Source organism: Nomia melanderi, chromosome 2 (genome assembly GCF_051020985.1).
Source record: "Nomia melanderi isolate GNS246 chromosome 2, iyNomMela1, whole genome shotgun sequence".
Taxonomy (NCBI): domain Eukaryota; kingdom Metazoa; phylum Arthropoda; class Insecta; order Hymenoptera; family Halictidae; genus Nomia; species Nomia melanderi.
In genome coordinates, this window is record NC_135000.1 from 6,850,896 (window position 1) to 6,873,687 (window position 22,792).

Genomic DNA, 22,792 nt, shown 5'->3' on the forward strand with positions numbered 1-22,792 from the left:
TTATTTATTTCAAAACAAACATATATAAAGAATAATTGTTAATCTTACTGCATCCTCTCATGCAATGTCTTTTCATACATAACAGCAAAAACTTCTTAACACATTGCGTACCGGTAACGAGAAATCTCGTTTTTATATAAAGACACTTAACTACGCAACTTCGCTAATTACCACAGCATTGAAAAGAATATAAAATTTAATTCGAATTGATTATCTATTTAAAATATATTACATAAGAATATCTGAGTTTCTCTATGTATAGTGATAAAAGTTGACCTCAGTGAAAATTGCCATCACAATTCAGTTTTCCGACAATTAGCAGGCACGTAATGTGTTAAAGCATTCATTATCTTGAAAAAGTTCCAAAAACCATGGGGATTTCTGAACGCCACTGTATATATAATAGAAGCCATGTATATATTGTAGGTACGCGTATATGGTCTAAGGGCAACGCAGAGAAAGACGCAGAAGCGAAGAGAACCACGCAGCTTCGCGCTACCACGAGAGAGAAAAAGAGAAACAGTGAAAAAGAGAGTGAGAGAGAGCGAGAGAGGGAGAGGGAGAGAGAGAGAGAGAGAGAAAGAGCGAGAGAGTGAAAGAAGAACGAGGGGAAAGGGGACAATGTGTGCAACTGCAGTCCAAGGCCAAGCGATCGTGACTGGTTTAATGGCATTCGAGTCTCAGCCTCGAGTGCAATTATAATACGCTCGGGGAATGCGCATCCACCTTTGGTCCTCTGACATACACACGACTCGTATGTGTTCGTCCAGTGCCCTACGCCCTTGTCTAGTTATCCCTTATGGGGCTGTTCGATTTTTGAATTGTTGGGCAAAGAAATTCGTGGGCATCGTGTATGGTGGAGTTTTATTTGTATGAACTGATTGAGGCGTGAACTGTAATGTTACTAATAATGAGTGTTCGAATTTTTATTTTTATTTTTTTTTATTAATTCTATTTGTATTAACTGATTGAGATGTGAACTGTAATGTAACTAATAATGTGTTCCTACGATGGGAGGAAAAGTAGGATAACACTGATAATCATTTTTCTCCTTATTGTATTATAATAATAATGATAATGATGATTGCTATTGTTGTTGGAAAGTTGACTGAAAGATACTGAGAAAAAATGTAGAATTATGGTAAGAGAAATAGACAATTGGTTAGATGCACGAGACGTCTGTCTGTGTGTGCATGTCTCATTCTACTTAGAGCTGATTTTCTTCTCATCTCGTAGGTGTGTAACTTGTTCGATCACAGAGAGCTATGCAATTTTCACATTTGAATTATGAATCACATAATAAAAACACTAATAATAATTCTTATTAATAATAATAGTATTATAAACATGATTATTAAAAAATTATTATATATGACTATTAATAATTACAAACTATCATCATTTCTAGTAATTAGTATTAAATATGTATTTAGCATAAATTAATATAAACATTTCGAGAAATGATCACAAGCGAGAATAATAAACCACAATCAAACTCACCCACTCGATTCGTCTTCATCTTCCTAGATTGGTCCATCATCGAAGCAACACCTTGGAATGATCTGTAATTATAAATAAGTTGACCAATCAGATCAATGTACATGATTGCAGTCAGAAACGAATTGATTAAGAGTATTAATCTTACGAAATGAAAATTCTTCAATTTAGAAAAACTGTTCAATTCATGCTAGGGATCGATGAACGTATTAGATCGATTCGATCGACAGTTGTCGATGGTCTTCGATAAGTCCCGACTAGAAGCACGAGATAAATGGATCTCGACTGAAGAGTACAGATAAGCCGCAGATAAGATTAACCCTTCCGCGATAGCTGTAATTTTCTCAAAATTGACGGATTCCCCAGGAAATTTCTATTTGCACTGCGGACCGGCTGCACTTCTTGGCAGATAACGCGTCGGGTAAACTCTTTACTTGTAACCCTCAGATAATTCAGTGTTGGATCATTCCATAAGTTATGCCGTTCCTTATCTCACCTTCTTACATATCTTTCTTAATGCCATTTCAAGAATAGTATTAAAGAATTAATCGAAAAATGGAAAATTAAAAATTAAAAAATTAAAAAAATGTAGTTATTAATATTTCACGTTAGAAGTAATATAAACAAAACAATATTATTTATTAGTGACATGAAAAATTAAAAACTCAACAATTGGAAACATGTAGTTATTAATCTTTCACGTTAGAACTTAGTATAAACAAAACGATATTACTTACTACTAATATTTACTTACTACTAAGTGTTAACTTCAACTGTAAAAAATTAATATTTCTATTATCATCGGTCTTCTACTATTTTTCAATTAATGTTTTAATACCATTCATAAGAAAGTTGTACGGGTTTCCATTAAAAAATTCGCGAGGAAAGAGAATTTATGGGATGACCTAATATTCCAAAGGAGACGAAATGAATTTTTACATCCGATGTGATTTATTGTGTATGGAAATTTCTTGTTTGCAATCTACTAACAAAGAATGGACGAACTTGGTCATACTACGTCGACAATATGAGAGAAGGGTTCCTCTCGTACTTGCCCGGACATTTCGCAGACGGTTCGCCGATTCATTGTTTCCTTTTCGAAGTGATTAATGGATCAGTGAAACGCCAACAAATCTTCAGACTTATCAACCCTAATGTATCGCGAAGGTCCCTCGGCGCATCATCAATAATTCACGGGTCGCCGTCCTGGACGAACTAACGCGAGCGAAGAACCGACTCACCGGAGCAATACGACTGAAGGTGCATGCAGATTCATTTTTCTCTTCCCCATCTTTAAGTAATTTTCAATTTATTTAACAAATTGATTTATTATAGGAAAGTGTCGTAAGATAGTGAAGAATGTTTCCTTTACAGTCATGATAACGTAAAAATAGTTATTTTTAATTCTAATAATTTTAGAAGATTTATTTATAATTGTAACTTATGAATAATTAATTTATTAACTCGATAACTTATTTACAGTCGTATCATAACCCAGAGTCAGTAGAAGTAAAGAATTTATAAACATAGAAAGACAGTCTGACTCAACAGTTAGAGCTATCCTATTCTACTGATTGCACGTGACTTAAAAAGTCAGTAGAATAGAGCAGAGCGAACTATTGAGTCAGACTTAAGTTTGTGAATTCTTTATTTTTATTGATTTTGGGAATCTGGAAGACTTGACTCTTTGATTAATAGTTACTGTTGAGTACTATTGAGTTAAATGCAGTGTTAAACCCTAACTATTGAGTCAGACAACCTCCTTAATATAAAATTCCCTACTTCTATTAAATTTAAAACCAAGCACACCTGAATTTAAAATACAAACCTACTCTAAATTATTAGAGATTAAAAATCAGCAGGTTAGGACAGCCCTACCTATTGAGTCAGACAACCTCCATACTATACTTCCTTACTTCTACAGCATTAAAGCTCTAAAATACCTAAACAAGACTAATACATCAACTTTTTCCTTAAACCCACAAGAAAATCCTAATGTTGACAAGAACTAGAGCCGCTTGGTTCTTGCATGCAACCCTGTAATTGCAAAAGAAATCGTAGGGGCTCGGGGTTAAACGGCAGCAAGTGTCCCTGTGGCCTGTAGGTGTGCAGGCTATACACGCAAGATCGACTGTACAGGTAATGGCCGGGAGCGCGGTGCTTTGCCGAGCATCGTAAAGTGGGAGCAAGAGCACCAGGGTTCAAGAACACCCGCTACCACTCCTTGATCAATACCAGCGGGATGTTCTACGTCCTACCGCGAGTTCGGAACGCAGTGCCGGTACACACGCACGCATCCCCGACGCCCGGCGTCGTCCACCGGGACACCGTGGTTTTCTCCGGGTCCCGGTGAAACACGAGCGTGTAACGAGCCACCTTGTTCGTGAATTAATTCGTACCTCGGCTAACGATCCCCGCTGCGACCACTTCGAGAATTTGATTTCTTACCACTCGTTCCCAACGTATTTTATGTCCCTCCTATTCTAAACGTTTGGTACTGCAACTTATTTATAGATGATCGCTGTTATTGATGATGCGTATTATAGATGAAGCTGTTTCCGATGGCAGAGTGGTTGGGTTAGTGTTTGAGATTCTGCGTGTTTAGGTTTTGTCGAAGTTTGAACGTGTTTTATGATGTTTGACGATGAGGATTTGTAGTAGAGAAATCAGTTTTCTGTTTGGCAGTGGTGGGTGATGATGAATTTAGGGATCATTGCTGTGGAAGTGTTTCACATGGTAGAGTATTGGGAGTAGATGTTTGAGAGGGTTTGAAGAAGATTGATGTTGCTTCATTAGGAAGAATTGCGTTGATTTCTACACGAGGAATTTGGAGATATGATAAGAGGGTATTGTGATTGTTGAAGAACAAATTGTGAGCTGTGAACGATGGCTAAGAAGTGGAGGAAGTTTCCTTAAGACTCTCAAGGTTCAGTTAGTTTTGTTAATTGACGAGTGAGCCTACGATTCCTATCGAATCTCGAGATATCCATCTCCGATGGTTATCGGAAATTCCGAGGGTTCTGACTGGATGTCTCCGCTTCATACATTCTCAAGACGTTTACTCTCTCCTGAATACCGTCCAGGTTGGGAAGATCCTGAAGAATATGTTGAAAATTCTTCGAAGGCTTCAATAGAACTTCACCACTTACGAAGAACGTCACGTTTCGCTGTGAAATTTTTCCAGAATTCCACAACATCCTCCGTTAATTCGTTTGCAATAAAAATTTATTCAATTTCTTTGATCCGTCGCGAACCGTCGCCTCTTACACTTACAAACGCTGTTTCAATTTTCACTCATTAGAACCACGAAAAATGTATTACAAATTTCCAAATTTCAATTCTATAAATCTCCAATTTCCAAGATAAATTCGAAGATAGTTCTTTCATATTTACTATATACTTAAAACTAAAAATTGAAAAATTAATATTACTTAAAATTAAAAAATATGAAAATTAATTGTATATTTCGTAGCAATATTAAGCTACAACCTTCCTCCAATTTCCAAATCATAACCGAAAAATTCCAACTGTCTAAAGTTTTTCAATTTTCCAAAGTCTTTTGTCAAACATTCCAGAATCAAACCAAAAAATCTACAAGTTTGCACTTTGAACACTGTTTCACTATGATATAGCGGATGGAAGCTAAATCACAGCCCCTACCCAACGGCTGAGGACAAGAAACTATCGTTCAGCCTGTATTTTTAAACGCGAGCACTGATTGTCAGCGCGCGTTCGTTACGACCCCGTCTCTCTCGTGTCACGTTGACTTAACGAGACCCCGGGCCCGTTTAAAGGGTACCAATAGAGCAGATTTATAAAATACGCCTACGAGTGCACGCGCTGCGGCCTGTTTATGCCGGTGCAACGTCTCAGCAAGGTCACGCGTGATCGTTCCCTCGTTCGTGAATACTTCCAGCCATGCGCTCTGACTAAACGTTGCTCGTTCAGTCAACAACCGCTTGGTACACAGAGAGTTTCAACATTTCCAGTGGGAAAAATTGTTGGAAACGATACCGTGTATTTTTTGCCTACCCGTTACATAAGAGGATAACATTGTAGGAAGAAACGGCTTGCGAAAAACAGAAGCTTTCAGGTTTATGAAGAATGTAGGAAGACTGCTGTGGGAGTTTTTATTACGAAATTATGGGAGTTGGAAGATTTAATGTTATCTTTTTAATGTGGTGAGTATATCTTTATAAATTTGGGGTGCCTGTTTGAGTTTCTGTTTGAGTTAGTCTAAAAGTGGCTCAGATATGATGATGTCAGAGATGGGGGGCCCAATATGTGGGTGCAACATGAAAATTAACGTAATTGAAATGAGGACAGTTTGAGCTCACCAAGAGCCAGCTTAAAAAGTAATATACGAGAAATTAATGTAAGGCTCAATATGGAAAAGTACTTAGTATCGAAGAGACATTGCTATAGGAGCACAATATGTGTGTTAAAAATAAGAATGAATGACAATTTAAATGAAAAAAGTTTGAGTCTAATTCAGAATTGCCTCATGAATCAATATAAGAGATAAGTAAGGCCCAATATGGCAACACACTTAGAAATTAACATGACCAGAATGAAGCACACACAAGCCGACGTAGATTCAGATACGACACTTACTCGAGTGGAACAATTTCAAGAGGTACTTGGGCCCAACAGGAAAATGGGCCCAGTTCAAGCTGAAATAATCAGAACCTGTTCTCGCCTCAACGCAACGCAGCTGAATCGATCGTCACGGGAATCACGTTTGGACCAAACCTGACCCAAACCTAAGCCAAACGGGCCCAACAAAACAGGACCAATTTGGGTCAGTACAAGAACGGGTCCAACGAGAAATTAACACGACCTGACCTAACACATTAAGAGAGCATGTTTTAAAAAATATTTTCACGTCAACCAGTGTAACTTGGGTCCGGCGCGGACGGGCCCAACCCGGATCTAACCGAGCCAAATGAACGAGCAGCGTCGAACAATGGGGGACGAGCGTGCCGATTAAGGACATCGGGAATTAACAATAGAGAGGGAAAAAAGCGTAGAAAATTACAGGGACGAGAGGTATTGGCTTAAAGCCAGGAAATAACAGGATAAAAACAAGAAGAAGACCTAACAATTCAATCACCGACCTCGCGGAGGATCTCCTCGCGTTTCATAATAACATCCTATCTCGAGGCTCGAAAAGAAAAGCGCGCCGGGGCCCAATAATCATCGGACTCGTCCGTGAAAAATCCAAATCATCGAGCCGTCCCCCGGGACACGCAACATGCAGTCCTAGATGATTTCCTGGCCCAAAGTCGGCCCAGTGTCGTGTCAACTGTCCCATGGGCCTTGGGCCCTGGGCCCAACGCAGATATCAAAAGAAGAGACAACAGTGCTATGGGTATAACAAAGGACTGCAGACATGAAGTAATAGATATAATTGAATATTCAGTTATTTAACCTTATATTCATCATTAATTATCAACAACAATTGCATTATGATAATGAATAGTAATTGCAAGACAATATCGTAATAATATTAATAATCAGTAGTAGTCGCCATATATTATAACAAATTGATAAGCAACTATCAAAATTATCATTGCTATTATTATCATTATAACCAACGTTTGTCAATCAACCAGTATACTTTCTCACTCCCCGAAACTCAAGGAAACTCGTCGAATCCAACGACTCAAAAAATTCCATTTTATTTCTTCTAATTCCAATTTCAACAGGCCCCTTTCATCCGAGGCACCGAGCATGTACGACGATCCTGGCTGCACATGCGGACAGGAGTTTTTCGACGCAACAACGTAACAATTTAAGGCGAGGGGTTAAAGTCGGGGCACCGGTTGATTAAAGGTTAAGTTAGAAATTGCGATGCGGCGGCCACTTAAACGCGATACAGCTTCATCCCGGTACTAGCCAGCACGCTTATACATGTGTTTGTGCAACCGTCAGCGATTAAACGGGCTCCGGCAAACAATTTTCCCTCGAGTGGGAGGTTTTCCTTCTTTTTCTCTCTCCATCTACCTCTCTCTCTCTCTCCCTCTCTCTCTCTCTCCCTCTCTCTCTCTCTCTCTCTCTCTCTCTCTCTCTCTCTCTCTCTCTCTCTCTCTCTGTTGCGCTCTCTCGTTTGGAGTTTTTCTTTTTTAATGACGACCTTTAAATACCGTCGGTCGTTATCAATAACGTTCCCGTTGGTCGTCGACGGTCCCGAACGGACGGGGTATAACGTCCTCGTGCTAAAAACGACGCAATGTCACCGCGCGCGAAAATACGCGGCAGGTGATGCACGCCATTCGCGGAAATCGGTCGCGCGACTAAAAATACGCCCGCCGAAAACGAAAGTCAAGTGTACGGCAGCTGCCGTGAACGATTGTCGTGCGATTTCCAAGTTTCTGCGAATTTCTGGGACGACCGCTGTCCCGGGAACCGTTGAACCGCCGACCGGGCGACGCCGGGTCGCTTCCGACCCGCGTGGAAACGATCGCGGAGATCTCGAGGGAATTCTTTTCTGTTTGGCTTGGTAACTGTGGGATTTAGTTTGAGGAATCTCGCTTTTGCGCGCGGTAGAAGGAGAAAATGAAGCGTGTACTCGCGTTTTGGGCTTTAAGGTGACGTGTATACTCGTTGAACGCAGAACGAATGCATCTGGGGTATTTTAATGAGGAACCAAAGCGAGAAAGAAGAATTATACGTTTATCTGAAGAAACGAATAATGAATGATTGATTGTTGGAGAAGCTAGTAGCGTTTTGGGCTTTAAGATGACGTATATACTCGTCGAATGTAGAATGAATGCATTTGGGGTATGTTTTAATGAGAAACCAAAGCGAAACAAAGAAGAATTATTATATGTAAGAAATAGTTGTATGTAGGTTAAGATAGATAGTATTTGGCATTGTCGTTGTTAGATATCATCGGCTTTTTCTTTGGACGTTCGAAGATACGGTGAACTGGAAATTTTGTTGGGGTTTGAGAGTTTGAAAGTTTGGAAATTTGAAAGGTTGCAAGTTCGAGAATTTTAAAATTTAGAATTGTGAGAATTTCGGAATTTGAAGATTTAGAAGTTTAAGGTTCAGCTAATTTAGACACTTGAACATTCCGACGTTTAAGAGTTTAGTAATTTGAAAATGTAGAGATTTTGGAATTTAGATATTTGGAGATTTAGGAATTGATCTGTTTAGAAATTTGAAAATTTCAACGTAGCGATTATCTGCTGCGAAAGGATGAAACGGGACGCATTCGAAGGGAAACCGACTCCCGCCGTTCTTGTTTGCAAAAGCGACCGAGCAAAATACCGATTTCTAATCTTTGTTGACTCTACTCTCGAGATCCACGACGACGTTTGCCGTGTGATAAGGGCCGCGCACACTTCTCCGTGCGATTTCGATTGTCCCAAAGCACATAGACACTCGGAAAGTAGCGAAAGTGATAGATAACATGCCGGCAACATGCTGTTAAAATCGCAAGAATTAGAAAAAAATAAGGAAAAACTAATGGATTGCGCAATAATAACGTATAATCATAATAATAACACAATGTTTCACGTATAAAAATGGTCCCACGCCAGTTGCATGTTTATAAAATCACAAAAATCAGAAGAAACAATGAAAAATGAATGGATTCCGCAATAATAATATACAATCATAATAATAACACAATGTTTCACGTATAAAAATGGTCCCACGCCAGTTGCATGTTTATAAAATCATAAAAATCAAAAGAAATGATAAAAAATCTAATGGATTCCACGATAATGACGTGTAATCACACTAATAATACCGTGATTGTAGATCGCAGTTCAAACAAAACCGCTTCGCAAGGATTTCCGGCGCGCGACGTATAAAATTCCGGAGGTCAGAGTGTACAGGCGTATTTCCACGAGCGAATTGAAACCGACAAAAGGGACTGAGAAACGTGACGCAGCCTGGTCCATTTCCAGAAGGTTAAATCCATTACCGTCTCGCCTCTTCTGCGTCGCAGCAGAATTAACCCTTTCGACCCCACTTTCTACCGTTTGAATTTCTTAATTTTCCCTTCGTAAAATCGATAGAACCAAGCTGCGCACGAAGTGCATACTAATTGTGAAATTTGTGACCTTTTTCAATCAAGACGTACGTATCGTGGGAAATATTTTGGACTGAGTGCTAAAATACTAGACCTGCATTTGGCTCAAGTGTATTGAGTCGAAGACTGTTACCAGATCTGAGTTAGATATTTAGAAAAAGTCATAAACGTTTTGCTTAGCCCTAATTGGTTATCAAAATTAAGAAATTTCAGTGAAGAACTTCATAAAGTTTCAGAAACTTGGTTTGGTCTAGGAAAGTCCTTATAAAATTGTTGCCACATTGAGGTTAGGATTTTAGAGGATCCTGAAGTCTTGGTTAGGTCTCCATAGAATTAAGAATTTTTAGTTGGGTCTTCATAAAGTCTAAAACTCTTAGTTAGGTCTGCATAGAATCAAAAAGTTTTAGTTAGGTCTCCATAGAGTTCAAAACTCTTGATCAGGTCTCCACGCAATCAACAAATTTAGTTCTTCGCATAGTCATGAAATATCAGCAATACATGAAATCTTGACACAATCAAAAAATCCTGCTAGATCCAGGTTAGATCCTCATAAAATTTGAAATTCCCGCCAAGTCAAAGCTACAGTGTCAAGTCTTCACGAGGAAAAAGAAATCCTCCTGGGAATAGGTTAGGTCTTCACAGTATCCAGGACCCTCATCAGGACATCAATCGACGTGAACGATAAAGAGCTCGTCGCGCACAGGACTCTGTGGTAACGTAGGCACCAATATTTCCCCTTTCGTTGTCCACGTGGCATGGAGATGGTGCTCGGGGATGGTTCGAGCCGCTCCGCAGGGTGGGCACGCCCGTTTCTATGACAACAGACGCGCAAAACCCAGAAACTTGCCCGTTCCTTCGGCCCCTTACGCAGAGACGCACGTCCCCATAGAAAAATACCCTATCCAGTCTCTATCTGCACGACTGAACGAACGAAAGCAAGAAACTACTTTCTTCGTCTCAATCATGGAAACCTTGGTACACTGGACAAAACCTACAAGTAGAAATTACAATTTACTATTGAGAATTTTTCAAACTAACAACTCTTTCCATAAACAACCGAATTATACAATGACGTCTAATTATAGCGAAGACAATCAAATATTAATTCTTTGATTATTCGAACAATCGAATCATAGTTTTGGAATTAATATATTTTAAATACTAGTAACGAACAGAACCAAATATCAGTAATTACTTAACATAGATAATTGATCAATCTACTTGTAGCTTTCGATATTAGATATTTTCAATACTAAAGACCAAACATCAATCTCTTCTTTGAATAATTATATTATTCTCTAACCTTTCTATCCTAGATGTCGAAACTTATAATTTCTCATTGTTATTAGAAGCCAATAATAATTTTATAATTTATATACATTATAAGTTATTAAAACTCCTTATTAATAATACGTCATTATAATCACGCCTTGAATATTTCCATGTTAGAGACACTTACGTTTATCATTGATAAGGAGAGGAATTTCCAAATTTCTATTAATTCCTCGCACCCTTTCCTCCAAATCTGTTTACGCATTTTTCTGTATGTGGCTTTATGTCGCAGTTGCATGCATCAGAAAATTCCAGAAGGTGAATTGCTGTTTAGGACACCCGGTTCCGCGCGAGGTAACGACGCAGTTTCCCGATTCCCCGTCGTTAAATGGTTTCGGTACTCTTCCTACCATTCATCTGAGGCCTCGTTACGCATTCCCCGGCTTCGAGACCGTATTGCGTCCGTTTTAATCCTCGCTACTGCGAACGAAGCAATTCACGCGGCATGCAATTCGATTCCAGCGTAGATGTTTAGGATTGACATTTCAGCACAGACGAAATGTTAATGACATTCGAAATTTTATTGTACACCTGACGATATCTGAATCGATGGAAACGAAAGTGTGAATTATCTCGAAACAAGAACGCAATGTTTCTTTGATGCTTTTTTTTTAGTCACAGTAGAATAAGACATCAATGTCTGACCAGTTATCTGACTGCGTATAACGTTTGTAAAAATAATTTTAACGCTTCGCAATTGGAAATATTTTTCAGATCACTGATGGAAAATTGAAAGGTTTAAACTGCAATATTGCAATGTGTTTGTGCAAATGTTTATTATCGAACAGATTGACGCGAAAGTATTAATGTTGCAATTTGAATTAGTTTTGTTGAATTTTTACGATGTAAGAAATTGCCTAGAAGAAAATTTAAACTTCGACAGTGGAATTTCATTTTGAAATCTTTTATTCGCGCGTGTAACTAACAAGGGATGACGAGTATACTCGTCACAACCCAAAATACTCCCATTCCCCACTACGAGTATACTCGTCACAACCAAAAACATTCCCGTTCCCCACGACGAGTATACTCGTCACAACCAAAAACACTCCCACTCCCTGCGTATCCCAGCCAACTGATGGAAGATTCAAATCATCCCCAACATCTCAGAGTCTTTCGAACTTAGCAGTTTCCCCGCGAACCAAAACATCCCCGTCCACCTGAAAGGAGCTTCCTTGCGTCACCGACGGGACACCAATCAAATTCCAGGCCGAGTACCGTAAGAAAGAGAGCGGTGGATGTGCGTGGGGTAGGAAACGGGGTTGGGGGTCCTTAAGAGGAGAGACTCGGGGTTGTTAGCCGACGGCTCGAAACGTCGTCGCGGCAGCCCACGCGTCAGACCTCCCGCGAGGTTCTCAACCTTGTTTACATAAATCATCAGAAACGCTCTGGTTCGAATCTCTCTTCCTCTCTCTCTCTCTCTGTTCGGCTCTCCCTTTCTCTATCAACGAGAGCCTCAGCTCCGACCGTCCTTCGGCCGATCCAACGACCCCGCCTCGAATAAACTCGACAGCGAATAAAGCGTGCCGACACTCTTGCTTGCACTGTTAACCCCTTCCCCTGTAATGTCGTGTCAGCCTCGCGATGAAATTTTTCGAGCGAATCGGTGAGATTTCAGTGATATTCCTTCGTTTCCTATATGAACCGAATGGTACTTGTTTTTTATTGATATTTAACCTTCCAAGCATCGAATTCTTTTGTTGTTAACATTATTAAGGATGGAGCAGTGTTATCGAGTGATCTTATCTCTTAATATCAATACGATCAACCCTTTGCACTCGAAAGGTGACTCATTCACATTCGATTTGACACAACAAAATTGCAGAGTGTTATATATATAATATTAAATCGTGTAGAATGTATCAATATGTGAAATATTCATATACAATAACTTTCTTTCTTAATCTATGCACGTTTTCTCATTAGTTAATAAATTGATGTATCGAGAGAAATTGCGTAGTGAGTATTTTCGACGTGTTACAGACAATATTTTGCAGGTTACTACGTTTGGTTTAAACGGATTTGAATGTTTACATGAGAATTGTCTAAATTAGACGATTTAATTTTGATTGTATTCGAGGGAGAATACGAAGATACTATGGAAACGATATTGTGGTTGATGAAGGAAGGATTTTAGAATGTTCTCCTTCCTAAAGCGACGATCCGGAGCAGCGTGCGACGCAAAAAACTGCGAAACAGGGGCCAGACGCTGCGGAGAACGAAATAGAGCCGCTATCGCGTCGGAACTTGACGGGACGCCGCTTCTGCGTGCCCACGAAACCCGTCCGACACGCAAATAACGGAGTTTTTCTCGTGGGAACGCCACCTAAAAATACGCGGCGACCCGCGGGGGTGCGATATTTTCGCGTGGCCACGCCGCGATCGTTTTCCTACGCAGGGACATCGGAGTCCCTGGTCTTTGATCGGCTTCAACCCCTTGACTTCTGATTTCTTTCAAGGACAGCCCATTTTAAAGCTTTATTACTCTCAGGAAGTTGGCTAGAAAGAACAAAGAAAATTCTACTTTAGAAGCTTATTAAGTATTTTTTGAATCAAAGTGCTTTCTATTGATTTGTTTACTTGTTTATTTATTATAGTAACATTAATGGAAAGATCGAAGTGTCACGTTAGAGGTTGGATAGTATTAGGGAAACAGGATTGTAAGGGGTTGGATATAAATCTACTATGGAAGTGCTATGCTATTATTGATTACATTTCAGAAATGCATGAAAAATAATATTGTGATACTAATGCAAAGAAGTACATGATCTAGAATGTTTCCCTTATAATCAGATAATCTAGAGCACAGTGCCGCTATTTAAAGAAAACAAAGGCAAAGAGAAATCTCAATTATAATCCTAATGTAATTACTACAATCCTATCCATTTCCAAGACACAAAGGGATAAAAATTACAGACTACTAAGCCGCCAATAAAAAGGAACCAAACAGTTCCACATTTTTTCCTCCCAATCAGATAATCTAGATATAGTGCCGCAACCCAAGGAAAACGAGAATAGAGAAAAATCTCAAATGATTCTACTCTAACAACTACAATCCTATCCACTTCAAAAGCAGAAAGCATCAGGCCACCATTAAACAAGAATCGAACAACTCTGCATTTTTTCCTCCCAATCAGATAATCCAGACACAGTGCCACAACCCAAGGAAAACGAGAATAGAGAAAAATCTCAAATGACCCTACTCTAACAACTACAATCCTATCCACTTCAAAAGCAGAAAGCGTCAAGCCACCATTAAACAAGAATCGAACAACTCCGCATTTTTTCCTCCCAATCAGATAATCTAGACCACAGTGTCACTGCCTGGGGAGTTCGGGGGGAGGTAGAGCAGCTCGCCCGGACGGGATGGAACAGGACGAGAGGGCGCGGTCTTCTGGAGAGGGCGGTAGAGGGAAATCGAGGAACGCGAAGGAGAGCAGGAGGGACGGCGGCGCGCGGGGGGAGGCGTCTGCGTCTGCGACCTTGGTTGGGGTCGCTTCAAGGTCGCCGCTAGTGCCCGCCCCTTCCCCGCGGTTCCCCCGCCCAGCGGCGCCTCTAGCCAGACAGAGAAAGGCTCGCCGCCGGCTTTCCTCCTCCCTCCCGGGCAGTGCCGATCGTCCGGGGGCCTACGGTTGAAACGGGACCGCAAACTGCGTGCGCGTAGAGCCGGAGGAGAGGCCGGCACGTAACGCATAGGAGGGCACACGATATACACGCGGTGTACGCCGGGATCAATGCCAGGGTCAATGTCACGGCTGCGGGAGAGACCGGCGGTATATTACGCGTGTCCGGGTCGGTTCACGGGGCTGGGTCGCTGGGATTCGGAACGAAGCCCCTTCGGGGGATCCCCGGCGCCGCTGATGGGAAACGATGCTACTCGAGTCGTGTTGGTACTTAACGCGCCGACCACTGCGCAGTTCCTTGGTGCTGCGACGGAATTGCTGATTTGGAGTAAAGGGTTTGAGGATGGAGGCTCTTGTTTCGAAGGTGTAAAGTTCATCATTGTTTGATGAATTTTGTTTGGTATGATGATTCTAGAGTCATGCTTGTAGTGAATTCCAGTTGGCACTTCAGCGGAGTAAAAGGTTTAAGAATGGGGGATCGTGTCTTAATGTTTGATTTGATTTTTTAGTGATTTCATGAATATTCACCTGAATTCACTTGTGATGATAGAATAGACACGGTTATCGGTCTTTCACGAACATCCCCGGATTCAACGATGTATAGTTATGGCAGTTACGCAAAGGGCAAGAGGTGAGAAGCAGGACAAATTAAGTTTCGGAGAACGAAGCCCTTCGGGGATCACAGATACCCTTGTCTAGCTGCGAGAGTAGATTGAAGATTCACCTTCACAGTTGATCGAAACCTTCGCCGCAGTATTCGCAGCTTTTTACATAATATTAATGGGTCCGCGTTGCATCAAACGAATTAGCTCGGTAGATTCGATATCCTTTTTCTTCGTCCAAAACTTAAGACATCCCTATATATAAAAGAACTTTCGATAAATTATTAAATGGGAAACTTTCTCCGATACAAAGAATTACATAAATTTACTAAATTGTTCAACATTTAGATTTGAAAATGCTACCTTAAATTTCAATTTGGAATTACTGAGTTACCTTGAATTTAGATTTAAAATTAACAAATTAGTGTGAATTTGAATTTAAAATTATTAGGTCATTGCAAATTTAGATTTGAAATGAAGAAATTATTATAAATTTACATTTAAAATGATCAAATCACTATAAATTTACATTTAAAATTACTAAGTTACTATAATTTTGGATTCGAAGTTAACGAATTACTATTTTACATGTAAAATGACTAAATTACGTTAAGTTTTAATCAAAAATTTCTTACACGAAGACTACTTAAATAAGAAAATTATTCAGGATCTTACGAATGCTAATTCTTTTCTTCTAAAGGTTGTTTCTCAAACTATATGTCAGGAAATGTCCCCGCCGACACGTTAATGCAATTACAATAAGGGTGTGTTGATTACTTTCGTGTTCTAACGCGGTAACGTATCCGATCATCGACTTTAAAAATAATTGAAGAGGGAAAGGGAAGCCTAAAATAAATGTTCGCTGGTGGCAGCCTCAGGAGAGGCTTGATAAATCGGTAAACAGGATTAAACCACGTTCCATGTGTGTCGAGCCACCGACCCGTCACTTTTCTTTAACCCATTTGCACCATGTGACAGAATGAAAAATATTCTATCACCGATAAATTTGCTTTCCATTATGCTCTCAATGATTAATGTGTACAAGTGAATACACAGGTAACAGTACAAAAGTACGATGACATAATAAATAATATTACGTAAATCCCATTCAACTCTTCCGAGCTCGAATTAAATATTATTCCATGCCATCAACCCCTTGAGTGGAAATCAATAAATCTCATCTGCACGCGCGGAACTTGACATTGTGAATTATTTAATAAATCTATCATATCGTGACTAAAACAATTCTCTCATCTTATAAATCAATCTTGAACCTGTAATACTTCACTTTTCATAATAATTATCATAGATTCGTAAGGGGTAGTAGCATCATACTATAAACTCTCCATTCTCCAATTTTTTAAAATTCCACTTCCAAAGGGTTACAAAAATATCAACGTTTACAATAAATGGTACTTAATTCGTTTACGTGTCGAGTATATTCGTCGTTACGAAAAAATTGACCATTCGTGACGAATATACTCGTCAAACACCTTTAACCAGTTAAGCGTGGAATTTAGTTCGAAAAATCTCTCATTGCGCGCAATAGAATCAAATAATGAAGTGTATACTCGTTATATGCAGGCCAAATGCACTTAAAATATATCCTAACGAAAAACTAAAGCGAAACAAAGAATTACATGTTTGTCTCAGAAAGTAAATAATCCATCGTTGAAAAAGTCAGCACCATTAAGAGTTTTAAGATGACGTGTACACTCGTCGAACACAGTTAACCGGTTAAAGGGTACATGCAATTCATGTTTGGCCAACAGTGCAGTTCAACCTGACGCGAAACACAGGCCGCTCGAAGGCTCTTCCCGCCGAGCGAGTGCTGACCTTTCCAGCGAGAACGACATTAGGACGGAAAGTTCGAGGGTCCGAGGCTTCCCTGTTCGGGAAGGGAGCCAGCCGGTCGTCGAACACGGTCGCGCCGCGGGATTTCGTCCTTCAACCCATCAGCGAATGAACGAGTTCACGGTTCCACCAGTTTCCCTCCCCTTTCACCGGGCAACGCGTTCCCCTTTTCTTTCTCCCCACCCCGGCGTTCATTATGGTGCGTTTACACCAACCCACGGTGCTTCGAGTACGGTATAACCTCGTTGTTATGAAGTAATAGGGATCAGAGTAGTTCGGATAGTCGAACAGTACAGTAGAATCTTGTTATTGTGGACTAACTGGGACTAAAATGGTTCGGACAATCAACAGTACAGTAGGACCTCGATTATTGAGCTAATTGGGAACAGATTAGTTTGAATAATCGAGTACTGTAGGACCTCGATTGTTGTGAGCTAATTGGAAATAGATTAGTTTGAATAATCGAGTATAGTAGGACCTCGATTATTGTGAGCTGATTGGGAACAGATTAGTCTGAATAATCGAGTACTGTAGGACCTCGATTGTTGTGAGCTAATTGGAAATAGATTAGTTTGAATAATCGAGTATAGTAGGACCTCGATTATTGTGAGCTGATTGGGAACAGATTAGTTTGAATAATCGAGTACAGTAGGACCTTGATTATTGTGAGCTAATTGGGAACAGATTAGTTCGGATAATCAAACAGTAGAGTAAAACCTTATTATCACTAACTAGGACCAAAATGGTTCGGTTAATTGAACAGTACAGTAGAACCTCGATTATCGTTACTAACAGGGACCAACATGCTTCAAAGAATCAAATACACAGTTCAGATAATCGAACAGTGAAACGAATAGAAAACCACTGGTTCCACCATACCTTTACAAATCAAACCGTGGATTTCAAAACAGAAATTCGAAATTCGAAGCTTGAATAAAAACATTACTTTCCTGAAACATTTCATCTTGAGCAAACTCTTTCATTCATATACGTACTCATAATTTTATTTATAAAAAAAATTCAATGCTGCCAAACATGGTAACCACATTCCTAGACACTTGTCAGTGGGCCACGTGTTCGAATATGCTTAGTGTAAACGCACCATTAGGATAGTGTGTAAAGGCAGACGGTCCACAGACTCGAACGATCGATAGAGCCTTCCCGCTCCGCTGGCCGCGTGTCCCCCACGCGTTCCGCGCCAGTTTCCCTTAGCCCCCACCATCGCTCCACTCTCCCTCTCGGCCAATCGGTCGGCGCCAGGCCGACGCGGCCGCCCAACAGCGCCGCTGATAACAGTGGCGTCGACGCACGTCCCGGAGGACCTCGGTCAATGTTAACGCTACGCACTCGAAGCTTCTCCACTGCGAATATTCATCACTTTGTTGACACAATATGGACCACCTTCTTCACGAGTAACATTTGAGAAATTGATAAAGATGAGATAAGATTTCTAAGCATAGCAATTCTCTTATTCGAACAACTTAGTTCCCCAATCAGTTTATATAGAGATTCTATTGTAATCAATAGATTTTAAACCTTCTGCATTCGCGGATAGTTCGAAAATTCGAAATTGCACGGGTGCGCTGGAATCATGCAAAGTATCCAGTGCTTCGTATAATACAAATTAATCACAGTACCTTTAATTACAAATATTAATTATAATAGTTTTCCTACGAAAGGATAAGTTGTACAAAACTTTTAAGACTCTCGTGGCAATTAACGCGTTGAACTATAAAATTCATCAGGGAGAAAGCAGTTCTAACTATAATAGAATATTTTCGAAAATAGTTCTAATTATAATAGAATATAATAGAACTATTTTCTGCCTATTGAATTTTCTTATAGAACTATATTGTCTAGGGAGAATCTATCCTAGCCCTACTTTCCCAATCGGCTTCCAGAAAATTTGGATTTCCATCAAGATCAGCAGCCCGGCAGTCGGTATTTGGGACTTTTCCTAGATCCTTTATTCGGCCAATTGTGGGACGCGTCCCGGTCGCGTGCCAGAAAGGGAAAGACGACTAGCGGGACCCGGCAAGGCTGCCGACACAGTGGCACCGGTGCAGTGGCCGAAATTTAGACCGGGCACGCGGCTCGTCGCGACGCCCACCACGCGGGCCGGCGTTTATTGATCGGCCCGATGCAAGGCAAGCTGGGCCACAGCTGGCCGGGCTTACCAACCTCGTTGCAAATTCGCCGACGCGCTCGCAGGGCGCCGCGTTCGATTCGACGCGCTTCGCCGTCGCCGGTTAACCCATTAACACGTTAACACGTTGACTGGCTCGGTGGTCACCGGTGACCGGCACTGCTGCCGAGTCACTCGGAAACCACTGCTGCGATCGCTGGATCGACGTCGAACGCAAACACTTGGTGAAGTAACCACGGAATAACGTCGAAACTCTGACGAATCATTTGGCCTCTTGCCGGCGGCCGGGTCTATAATGACCCGGGCGTGAAAATGTATTATCTATTTCGAACCAATGCCTTCAATTCATTTGCCTGAAAATTCAGAATTTGAAATCACGGTTAGGATTTGTTCAAAGTTCAGTTTCAATGAACGGTGTCTTGTGTCACGTGAATGCGAGAGGGAACTTCCTTTTCGTTTTGCGATGTTGCGTGTGCGGCTGGGCGTCTATAAGAGGAAGGGATTAACCCCTAGACATATTATTCACTTTCTCTAGTAAGCTATAACGTTTTATTATCGGCAGTTAATAGAAAGGAAATAGGGTTAAACATTTTGATTCAACGTCGATTATCTTGCACGTTACGATTGTCTTCGAGTAATTCAGAAGCGTCAGTCACCGGTGACTGACACGGCGTTTAACGCGTTAACCCTAGATTCACGGACGTTCAGTATACACTTCGTCCTATTTGTCGTCGAAAACTGCATGTTCGTTTACGTGGATATAGATAGGGGATAAAAAAAAACTGATTATTCCGCAAACCCTTTCGCGGAGACAGGGCTCGCAGTCGCTCTATTTCTAATTGCTCACAAGGCGTAACGGGTAAGACGGTTCCACCGGGCCCGGGACGATCCTTTAACGACGAGAGGAATGTAAGTCGGCCGGCAAAGGCCAAAGCCTGCGTAAAGGGGTGTTTATCGAGCGGTGTCCCCGCACAAAGCTCTCCTCGCACACGCATACAGATCCCCTTGGTGAATCAATACGTACGTACGACTGTCGACGTGCTTGTGAGCCGCGCGTCCAGCTAGCCGCGGCAGCTTGGAAAATGATCGGGTAACGCTGCTCACTGTAGTTCGCCGAACGAGACGAGGCGGTAGACGCAAACAAGATATTTACAAGGTAAGCGCGACGATTGGATGACATATACAGCTGTCCCGGGTATTTTTGTTTGTGTCTACTGTTTCGCCTCGTTGGAGAAACTGCGGAGCTTGTTAGACGCGGAGGGTGGAAGTATTAGTGAAGCAGTGGCAAGTAGTCATTGGTTATTCTTAGGTGGCTTTTCTGTCGTTTTTAGTGGTGTGCGGGTATTATGGGTATTGCTAGTGTTGGAGTTGGTAGTAACAGTGATTTAGTTTAGTGATTGATAGTGGTAGTAGTAATCGTTAGTAGTGGAGTGATTGCTAGTGTAATAGTATCTATTATTAGTGTGGCAATTAGTATTAGTAATAATTATTTGTGTAATAGTGCTGCTAAGAGTAATAATTATCAGTAGTAGTTGCTACTGGTAATAGTATTCATCATTAGTGTAGTAATTAGTACTGGTAATAGTATTAATTATTAGTGTAGTAATTACTACTGGTAATAGTATTAATTATTAGTGTAATTGCTACTACTAATAGCTGTAATTGTTAGTTTAGTAACTGCTACTAGTAAAAGTAATTACTAGCGCAGTAATAATTACTATTATAATAATAATACAGTACTACCAACAAAATAACACATTCACAACAACAAAATTTTTCACAAATTTCATACATGTACAACTAAGAATGCATAGAAAATAAACTACAACGTTCATAAAAATTTCAGAATCTTATCACTCTTTTAAAAAAAAAAGTCAAAAAGCTTGTTCCAATTATTAAAATAAAGTACCAATTCCTACATGACTAGCTTCTTTTAATCGCATGATTAACTTCATTTTCATTTCCGAGATCCACGATCTAATAAATTATCTGACTATTCAATATTTAGTCGCTTGGCTCACTTTTGCATCGGAACCGTCGATCGTTGCGTTTTTCGTCTGTCGCCCGTGCTCCGTCATCTCGTTATCTCCGGCCGTCTATCGGGCAGAACTTCTCCACCTTTCTCCCCCGCTTCTCCTAATCAGGCATCGCGGTTATATTTACACGCTCGAAGCATGGAAAGGTTCGCGAAGGTTACGGGCCGTCGTAGAGACGCGACAGATTACATATTCAATGATCCCTCCATTCTTCGCGCGTCGGAGAAACCGCTCTTTCAGGTGATTAAGCGCACGCGCAACGACCGTGGAATTTTTCACTGTAATTCCCCCGTACCGGGGATGGAATGAAGTTGTAGGTTTTTCCGAACGAAAGTTGTTTACCGGACATTTCTACGGTTTAGTAGGAATTAGTCGAAAATTGTAATGAACTTAATGTACCATTCAATTTGCCTTGGAACCTGTTACCGTAAACAAAGGGATGTAGTACTTGAAATTTTACTAGACAGATTTAATTTCAACATTTTCAATTAATGATGATTGTGGGATAATGAGAATTAATCGAAAATTGTAATAGCCTAATGTAATACATCAGGCCATTAAATTTGCCTTGAAACCTGTTACTGTCAATAAAGGGATACAGTGTATAAAATTGTTAATTATTTAAACTTCTACTAGAATAATTTAATCTAACAATGTTTAATTAATTTTTCCATTTATGATATAAATTTTGATTTAAATATTTTAAAAATCACTATAAAGAAATACACATAATAATATACAATTACGACGGTATCGTGTTAATTGAAAATTTTAATAGAATGCAACCCTTGCTTATCGATTGATTCGCTAACTTCACGGAGGTTACACTGAACCCACCACCTACCGAAGGTTAAACGGGAGATTGACCTTCTCGAAACAATGGCGTCACAGCGCGCAGCATTAATCGACGTCAACGTTACTCGAACGAGGCCGCTTTGATCACCGAGTGTCCGTTTCATCCGGTGCTTGCCTATCAAACGAACGAATCGATACCTGGCTACGACTACAGATTCCCGAAGTTAACCCCTAATCGATTTCAACAGCTAACCCCTTCGTTGCCGAAGGGGTCGAAACTTGGTGGCTACCACATGAATTATTACTAAGGAACTAAGAAAATATGGAACTAAGGAACTAAGAAACTAAGAAACTAAGAAACTAAGAAATTAGGAAACTAGGGAACTAGGAAACTAGGAACCTAGGAAACTAAAAAACTAGAACACTAAGAAACTAGAACACTAAGAAACTAAGAAACTAAGAAACTAAGAAACTAAGAAACTTAGAAACTAAGTCAAAATAAAATAGTCTAAGTCAAAATTAAAAAGAATGAGTTTATAACTAATTTCTGAGGGCGTCCACTTTGCACCAAGTAAAGAGTATGCACTAGAATATAATATCAAATTATTTAATCGTGGTATGTTAATTAAGTTACATTCTACTGCTCTCTTTATGATTATCCTCCCAGATCGTTAAGAATATTTTCCACGTTGAAATTTTGCATCCCACTTTAAATACAATTTTACGTAGGTTGAAGAGGATCTAAAACATTTAAATAATGTTTGCAGAATATTTATCGGTGAATTATAAATATTTATTTGAAACATTTGTTCGAAATCAAATATTCATTAGTGGTATCGGGACAGATACCCTAATCCGGGGGG

General features: G+C 40.3%; 1 protein-coding gene across 2 annotated transcripts in view; it reads right to left on the bottom strand.

Annotated features, from left to right (window-relative positions):
• Ecr (ecdysone receptor) overlaps window positions 1–22,792 on the bottom strand; it is a 233,166-nt gene that overhangs the window by 202,429 nt on the left and 7,945 nt on the right. The window contains exons 1-2 of one of the 2 annotated variants that reach the window (XM_076364576.1): window positions 1,646–1,723; window positions 1,501–1,562 (exon numbers count right to left, since the gene is read on the bottom strand). The gene's annotated coding sequence lies outside the window, so the exon portion shown is untranslated. Of the gene's footprint in view, window positions 1–1,500; window positions 1,563–1,645; window positions 1,724–22,792 lie in introns of those variants that run through there. The other variant, XM_076364575.1, reaches the window with a different exon arrangement.